The sequence below is a fragment of the Mytilus trossulus genome, chromosome 8 (assembly GCF_036588685.1).
Source record: "Mytilus trossulus isolate FHL-02 chromosome 8, PNRI_Mtr1.1.1.hap1, whole genome shotgun sequence".
Classification (NCBI taxonomy): Eukaryota; Metazoa; Mollusca; class Bivalvia; order Mytilida; family Mytilidae; genus Mytilus; species Mytilus trossulus.
Genome location: NC_086380.1, coordinates 65623415 through 65632734, shown reverse-complemented (window position 1 = coordinate 65632734; position 9320 = coordinate 65623415). Strand labels below are relative to the sequence as shown.

General features: G+C 29.4%; 3 long non-coding RNA genes across 3 annotated transcripts; all 3 read right to left on the bottom strand.

Annotated features, from left to right (window-relative positions):
- Positions 1–3058, bottom strand: LOC134681271 (uncharacterized). The gene is made up of 3 exons (XR_010100595.1): positions 2616–3058; positions 1820–1889; positions 1–479 (listed from the first exon to the last, which is right to left on the bottom strand). It is a non-coding gene; the product is annotated as an uncharacterized LOC134681271 (long non-coding RNA).
- Positions 3059–3522: 464 nt separating this feature from the next.
- Positions 3523–6315, bottom strand: LOC134681269 (uncharacterized). Its single transcript, XR_010100593.1, has 4 exons — positions 6160–6315; positions 5390–5457; positions 4474–4538; positions 3523–3849 (listed from the first exon to the last, which is right to left on the bottom strand). It is a non-coding gene; the product is annotated as an uncharacterized LOC134681269 (long non-coding RNA).
- Positions 6316–6373: 58 nt separating this feature from the next.
- Positions 6374–8848, bottom strand: LOC134681270 (uncharacterized). The gene is made up of 3 exons (XR_010100594.1): positions 8776–8848; positions 8408–8469; positions 6374–7508 (listed from the first exon to the last, which is right to left on the bottom strand). It is a non-coding gene; the product is annotated as an uncharacterized LOC134681270 (long non-coding RNA).
- Positions 8849–9320: the final 472 nt, after the last annotated feature.

The window sequence follows — 9320 nt, the reverse complement described above, 5'->3', positions numbered from 1 at the left end:
AAAAAACATACTGCCTTTAGTACAGAAAATCAGCTGAAAGTTTCAATGAAAATCTACCAAGCTGTGGATGAGAGCTGATGATGGACAAACAAACAAACAATACAAATCTTCTTTAACACCCCATTTCAAAGGCATATTTATGGGGATGTCTCCTCTCCCTGTTGCGGGAAAAATTTTGTTTAATCAATTGCGCTGGCCCCCTCTAAGAAAGTCCTTTAGGACCCCGCAAAATTTAAGTTTTAATGATTCATCAATTAAAAAACAATAATTGAATGCAAATGGAATACAAATAATATAAATAAAAAAATATCCAATTTGAAACTCAATACAGGAATAAAAACAATTTGTTTACAACTCATTCTGCCACAAGATTACTGTCTAAGGATTCTACTAAAAAAAGATAGTAACAGTTCAGCCACGGTTTGCAGGATATTGTCTGAAGATTGTACCACACAAGGCAGCAGAGGTGACACTTTCAACTGAAAAGAAATAAAGTCAAGTTTTAATTATTGTTTGATTTCGAATAAATTATTATTCTGGAATATAATAACATTTAATGTGCAATTTTTCAAATAAAAAAAGAACCTGATATCACTGAATGTGAAATATAAAAAATAGAAGATGTGGTATGATTGCCAATGAGACAACTCTCCACAAGAGACCAAATGATACAGAAATTTAAAACAACTATAGACTGTATGACCGTCGACAATGAGCAATGCCCATAAACCATTATCAAGTCAACTATAAAAGATTCCCAAAATGACATCTGTAAAACAATTCAGTCAAGATAACTAATGGCCTCATTTATGTAAAAAAAATGAACAAAAAACAAATATGTAACACATCAACATACAACCCCAGAAACAGGCTCCTGAAGACAAAAATAAACTTTCCAAACTTTTCTGAGACTTAAGGTGGTACCTTACACTACAGGGAGATAACTCTGTAAAATCAGCTAAACGTTTTAATTACGTTGTGTTATTTAGGGAGGATTAAGCTTTTTTAATGATCAAAAGTAGTGTTTGTAAAACTGCTATATAATCAGTGTAATTTATCTGATAAAATAGTTCGTTCAACGTTTTTGAAATTTTTATATTTTTGTCAAAGGGTCAAAAGTAATACTTTGTCAAAATTTTATGAAAATATAAACGAGCCAAATTAATTTTAGTGAAAGTGTTGGGTACCACCTTAACATCAATTTTCCATGAGTAATTATTTGAAATATTCAACATGATGAATGCAGAAGCTGCTGATAAATTCACTAAACAAAAAGTTAAAATAATTGAATACGGTATGTTATTTGTTGACACTTACTCCACACAAAATTTATGTTAAAAATGTAGGAATAAAATTCTTTTGAAAGTTGAAACGAATATATGAACCACTGAATGTAAGGCAGTTATTATGCATCTTTTTATAAAAGCTATTTTTTTACTTGATATCAGGTTATATCCCCTTCATATTTCTTGTTCAGGAAAGGGACAAAAAATCAGTAAAAATGGATATATAGTTATTCGCAACTTTAAAAAATATATATAGATCATAATAATTGATTAAAAGTTCTCGAATAACATACAAAATTCTGTGAGAAAATAATTGGTATTCAAAATCAAACTAATGGTTATGTTTTCTGCTCTTTGTATGTTTTTTTTATCTCTCCAACTCATTCTCGAATGCTATTTTCAATTCTATTAAGTTTGCAATACAAAAATAAACTTGTACTTTATCATATAGTATAGTATTTCAAACCTTTAAAAAAACAATTGATATCAATTACCATTAAATTATGAAAAAAACTAAAAGCTTGTATACCTACCATCATGTTAACAATATCAGATATTCAAGTCTTACTCCCCACACCATGAAAACATTGTAATTTCAACAACCTGGAAAAAAATGTTTTTAAGAATAAATTGTACATAAGATTTTTTTTAAAAGTGTAACAAAATTATGCCTTGTCACATTTCTTATGAATTTGTCTTATACTATCATTTTCTGTATGTTAACTTGATACCTAAGGTACAAAACAACTCAATTGAATACAAGTTGTTGTTCACATCCATTTGTATTTTTGTGCATCTGATGAGTTGAGCCTTTTTCAACTGATTTTTATAGTTCGTTCTTATGTTGTACTGTTATACCACTGTCCCAGGTTAGGGGGAGGGTTGGGATCCTGCTAACATGTGTAACCCCGCCACATTATTTATGTACATGCTTGTCCCAAGTCAGGAGCCTGTAATTCAGTGGTTGTCGTTTGTTTATGTGTTACATATTTGTTTTTCGTTCATTTTTTTTACATAAATAAGGCCGTTAGTTTTCTTGTTTGAATTGTTTTACATTGTCTTATCAGAACCTTTTATAGTTGACTATGCAGTATGGGCTTTGCTCATTGTTAAAGGCTGTACAGTGACCTATATTTGTTAATGTCTGTGTCATTTTGGTCTTTTGTGGATAGTTGTCTCAATGGCAATCATACCACATCTTCTTTTTAATGTGTTATAAAATTGTTCAGCATTGATGTAGATGTCCTCAAAATCAAACCCATTATAAACAAATAATTTAAAATGCCTATAATAATATGATCATTAGTTTTGTCGAATATTTCAACTCACCACATATTTTTAATGGTAAGGCCTCAGACTGGGTTGAAGATTTAATTGACCATCTTCCTTAAGAGCTGCTATCCTAACCTGGAAGGTGGTTTATGTCCTCATCTTATTGTCCATTTGCTTTCAGAAATAACATTATGTAAAAATAAATATCAGATGCACTTTTTAAGTCTTTTGAAATTTCCCCTAATCAATTGTAGTTACCCACAATTTCTCCCACCCTCCAAATCTATTATCTATAGCTAGAGCTCTGCTTACATTTTTATATTTACAGAACTCTAAATAATAGTAATTTTAGCAAGTATACATCTGATATTTAAAGAAAATGTGTACAAAAGTGAATATTTTAATTAAAAAAGTTATATTCCATATAAACACTCAGGAAATTTCAAGTATAATGAGTATAACAAAGGAATTACCTCCCTTTTGCCTGAAAATTTCACCCTGTTGAGACTCCACACCCTTTAAATATTTAACAATACAAAATTTGTATAATTAAAATAAAGAAATAATAATATGTAAAAACTACAACACATTTCAATAAAGGGATGCACTTTAGCACATGATACGGCCGTTGCTCTTTTAAGTTTCACCAAAACTGCATAAAATCCCCCTTTTTTAAGTATACAAATTCATTACTTAAGAAAACGTAAAATCTAAAATTAATAAAAAGGGAAAGGGAGCTTATGTCAATAGATATAAACAATTCACCAAAGTTTCATGGACATTGGTGAAAGCCTTTTTGAGTTATTGTCCAGGTGTGAAAAATCCCCCTTTTTTTATGAATACCGGTAAAGCCCCATAAATCCAAAACTTAAAATCTGGAATTTATAAAAATTGAAAGGGAGCAATAAAAAAATGTATATGAAAATTCAGGAAACTAAAAAAAAACACTTTACAATAGTTTACATATTTTTTTTTAGATTCTCCATTCTAAACCAACTGGAGGCCTTTTGACTAGACAGACCATTATTAAGTTGACAAGTAAAATTTGTCTGTTCCATTTCATTTTCAAAGTAAAAATGAAATAGAGATACAGGGGGTGGGGGAATAACGAAGAAGATCTAACAATTGTAAATACAAGCTTCAAATCTAATTGAAAATGGAGAATCTTTACACCTTTTTTTTTTTTTTTTTTTTTTTTTATAAAAAATTACATTTTTTGAAATATATACCAAAAAAATTTGAATAACATTCTTCAGTTTTATCACATAATCATTGCTGCAGCCACAGCTTCCTGAAATAGAAATAAACATTCTTAAACATATTTGTCAAAACAAGATCAAACCGATATACCGATTTATACAATTATTAGCAAAAAAGGATGATAAAATCAATGGTTGATGTGCATCATGTTTATTTTCCTTTATTAGTTGTATGAATTAATGCATTGGTTTTCTAGTTTGAAACTGTTTCACATTTTGTTATGTTCAGGCAGGGCCTTTAAAACTGGTACTGTAAAACCAGAAATTATTGCATGCTATTCTTGTGATTTTTCAACAAATGGACAAATATGCAAGATAAATAATCCCAAGATTTCAGAAAAATCTGGCCTCAAAGTTTTGCATTAGAGATTAGATTTATAAATACAAGTTCCTATTGTGATATTCAACCAGTTGCAGTATTTACATTCATATAGGTTTTGCTCATTGCTGAAGGTCATACAGTGATTGTAATTTGCTTCTCTTATTGATAGTTGAGTAGTTGGCAATCTTATAACATCTCTTTATTCTTAAATACCCAATCCAGATTACCAGTATAATTAAAACTATTAATTTGGAAAATATTTCAAAACACATGTGTTCATAAAAAAATACATGGTGAATTTAAAAGTTCATTAATCAATATTTTAGTTTCTTACCATAAAATTCAGCTCCAATGGCCGTTTCCCAGCTTCAATCCTTGCAGACAAGCTGTGGTGCTAACCTGAAATATAAAATACAAAATTGTTTTAAAGGATAACTTCTGAAATACTGTATCTATGATATATAAAATGGGTTATATATGCGATAGGTTTTGAGAACATTGGTTAGACATCAATCCAACAACACTATTCAATCCTAAAAGGAGTAGGCTTAAAAGGGTTAAGTTGGCCCTAAGATTTTTTTTTTTTTTTAAATCAAGCCCAAATACTACAAATTTAACATATATATTGTTCTGGTATCATTATTGATACAAAATAAACACTTCATTTTGGCACCTGACACTATAAACTATTAAGTTATGACATCTTGATTATGCAATTCTGGTGTATTCGCAAAAGCGCCAATTAAGGTTTAATTTTTCACAATTCAGAACAGTTTTTAGCATATCCAGTAATAGTTTACTTCTTTTTATTTAAATACATGTATTACCCTTGGTTCATATAAGTTACGAAACATTTTAGATCGAAGGTATTCTTTAAGCTTTTAGGTAAGAAAATTCACAAAATTATAGCATTTTGATAATATCTCCCAATATAGCTAATTATGGAGACTACAATGTATTATAAAGAAGCGATTTATTTTAAGTCACATTAAGTTTCTTGAAATATATCCATTTAAGATCCAAATTGGGGCCCCTTTGATATTCTATGATAAAAGTTGAAATTTAAAATCTATTATAAGGCCATACTTTGCCAAGAGACCATTGTCATATGCTACTGATAAAATAAAGAGTATATACTGTTGACCAAACTCTTATAAACCTTTAACCCTAAAAAAGTCAGTATTCATTTTAAAATAATCTTATTTATAGATTATTTTTTTTTAAACAGGATTAACAATACTGGTACCTACCTACATATTAGCTGTATTTGACCACCAAGTCTTATTCCCACACCATGAAAACATGCCACAGAAAGTACCTAAAAAGAAATTAACACATTTATTAATTTTACAAACCAATTTCTATGTCAACCTAAAGATTGATTTACACATTTTTCTGATTTCTTACTTCAAGTACCAATAGTATAAAATCCACATATTTTGTAAAGATTGAAAAACAAACAAAAGTAGTCAAGGTTTATGATTTGAATTCTGCACTCAACTAATTTGAATAATGAAAATGAGTTGTCTCCCATTGAATGAACAAATCTTGCTGTTAATTGTGCTAGTCTCCCCTTGAAAGTTAATTCCTATCTTAGAATTTACTCCTTCAATTGTAATAGAAATTCTTGTTAATGTACAATCAAGGGGTACAATCAAAATTACGTGATGGATATACACACACCGGAAGTTACAGTCGAACTCGCCGCTTGAAAGGTTAGTAGTTGCATTTTCTTGTTTATATCAATTAAATTTTGATTAATAAATTGGCACACCGAATGTCGGATAGTATGTAGTTTTAAAATACACAATTGTTTTTGCTAGAAAGCGTGCAGTTATTGAAAACACTTCGACACAGTTCCAAATTTTCAACGAATTTTTGTATCGAAGTGTTAGCATTAACTGCACGATTTCCAGCAATGATAATTGGTGTATTTCAAAACTAGATAGTATCCGACATTCCGTGCACTACCTTATTTATTAAATTTCATTGATATAAACAAGTAAATACGACTACTTACCTTTCAAGCGGTCTGCTCGACTGTTACTTCCGGTGTGTGTATATCCATCACGTGATTTTGATTGTACCCCTTGACAATGGTATCCTAAAATATTAAACTGGTAAATAAATTATTGAAAGATGTTTTTCATGCAGAAAATAAGGATGAATATGTACATTTAACAAATATTTCTAGAAAATGTATAGAAATTGTTTGACTTCAATAAACTTGCCTTCTCAATTTCATGGTAAAGCCTCAGACTTGGTTGAAAATTTTATTGACCATCTTCCTTAGAGCTGCTCTCCTGGCTGCCAGAGTGGCTGTCATCATTATCTTAATTGCAATCTTTTCGTTTTTGGTCCATTATTTATAGAAATAAATAAAAAAAATATCAGATGCACTCTCAATTAATCACGTATCTTGAAAATTTCACCAAATCAATTCTACCGATAGTGTCCCATAATTTCTCCCACCCTTAAATCTATTATCTGGAGCTCTGTTTACATTTTTTTTTATTTACAGAACTCTGAATAATAGTCATTGTTAGCTAGTATACATCTGATATTAAACAAAAAACTTATACATATGAATATTTAAGTAAAATAATCAATTTAAAAGAATGAAGAGTTAAACAGGGGAATAATTTATTACCTCCCTTTGCCAAAAATTTCACCTGTTTAGACTCCACATCATTGCTATATCTAACAAAAATACAAGATGGTATAGCTATAATAAATAATAAATAATTTGATATAAATTATTTAAATAATTAACAAAAATATTTAGTACATCATTGTTCACCTAGGTGGTTCACTTCCATTACTCCGATTTTCTCAACCAATTGAAAAAATGGACACCAAGATATATAACAAATCTTGCTTATTGTGGCATTTAACACTAAAAATCTGAATTAATCTTTTCTCACCAAGATGTGTTTTTTTCTATGCTTCTTGTGAAATAATCTTTTTTATAGCTAAAAACACTGCAAAAAATAACAAACTAATGAAGAAAAAAAGAGATACATCCAACAAATCAGAAAACCAAAATGTACATTTTAACAAAATAACATTATTTTTCTTTTTTTTTTAGATTCTCCATTTTTAACCTTCTGGAAATGTTTGATAACACATTGACCATAATTAAGATATCAAGAGTAGGTCTAAAAGTAAAATCGGAAAATTATGAAGTATCAATTTAGCCAACAACTTCCAGCTTTGTTGAAAATGGAGAATCTTTACAATTTTTAAATTTTTTTTTTGGTAAAAAAATATGAACATTTTTTAAAACATACACAAAAATAGTCTGAATTACATTCTTTTTGGTTTCAGTTGTATTGCACAATAATTTCCTGCAGCCACAGTTGAAGTCACCTGAAAAAGAAATATACATTCTAATATCTTTCAGAACAATATTCAATGCAAAGGAATAAGTAACTAGTTAATAAATGCACTTATGATGCATAGAACAATAGAACATTGCTTTTACTTTGCTTTGAAGTGATTCTGTAGACTGAATTTACAAACAACCAGTCTTCAGTAGCAAACAAGGGATGACAAGTAGTTGGTTGTTGTTCGACGTATTTATAGATTATCGTTGAGATGACCAATGATAATCTGTTTATCGCTATTTTACCTATGACGACCTTGTCAATTTCAATGTCAATTTTGTTAGCAACGCCACGTGGTCTCCTTAGTTTCTAGCGATAATTTTTCCATCTCAAGCGAGAAGCATGATATGAAAATTATCACAAAAAAGATCAAAGGAAAAATGCACAAAATAGCGATAATTGTTATTATTTCATGGTTTCATTATAAATCAAGCTGTTGGTTTTCTTGTTTGAATTGTTTCACATTTTGCCATGTTTCTATCTTTTAAAGTTAACTGTAAGGTATATGTTTGGCTCATTGTTGAAGGCCATAGTGACCATTTGTTGCTTACATATCATTTGGTCTCTGGGAGATAGTTGTTTCAGTGGCAATCATACCACATGATGGTCCACATCCCATTCATTATACAATGTATATACGGGAACAATTTTAGAAAACTTACAGATAGTAAGATTTTCTAAGTAACTGAATAATTTTTTTATTTCCTTTATTTATCTTGATACCTCCCTTTAGATTATATCACAGTTATAGTTCAAGAAAAATTAAAGTTTACTACGTCTCAAGATCTGCATAATTAAAATATAATACTTCTTTGCATAACATTCTAGGGTATTTACATGTTCTTGGCTAAATGACTCATTAATTTATGTATTGGTTCTTACCATATTAGTCAGCTCCAATGGCCATTCTCAGCCTCAATCCTTACAGACAAGCTGATGCTAATCTGAAATATAAAGTGTTAAGTCTTACCAGAATGGTTTCAAAAGATCACTGTTACCATATGAAATTATAAAGAAATAGGTTATATATGTGTAATAGAGGCTGAGAACATATATTAACTAGATAGCAATCCAACAAACTAAATAATTAGGTTCGATATTCAAAATTACGTTATGTTTGTACCGATAAAAAAAAAAATGCGTAAACTAGAAACCAAACTCTTACAAACTTTCAAGCCTGAACCACATAAAATTTAAAAAGAATATTTATAAAACATTTATTTTATTCGAAACTGTATACTGGCACCTACCTATATACTAGCTGTATTAGACCTCCAAGTCTTATTCCCACACCATGAAAAAATCTCACAAAAAAAACCTGAAATATATGAAAATTTACAATTTATATACTTTATATTTCAATTTCCCTGACATTTTCCAAACATTATTCCAATTTCTTACTATAACATAAATAACTGTAAAATCAATATAAAAGATTAAAATCAAAAACAGTAAGTCTTAAGTTTATTGATTGAATTTTCAACTCCACAAAAATAATAATTTAAATATATTCCATTGTTTATAAAGGTAAATTATGAGTTATCTCCCATTGAATGGCAAAAATAACATTTTACATTAGCAACATCAACTCTATCGTATGCCCTTAATATACAATTTTTATCAAATTACTGATTGTATAGAAAATGTTTGGCTTAATTAAACTTGCCTTCTTATTTTCTTGGTGAAGCCTCAGACTCGGTTGAAGATTTATGTAACCATCTTCCTTGGAGCTGCTGCCATGGCTACTTTTCATGCTTTTCAACATAATTCTTTGTGATAACCAGTTCACTGAATC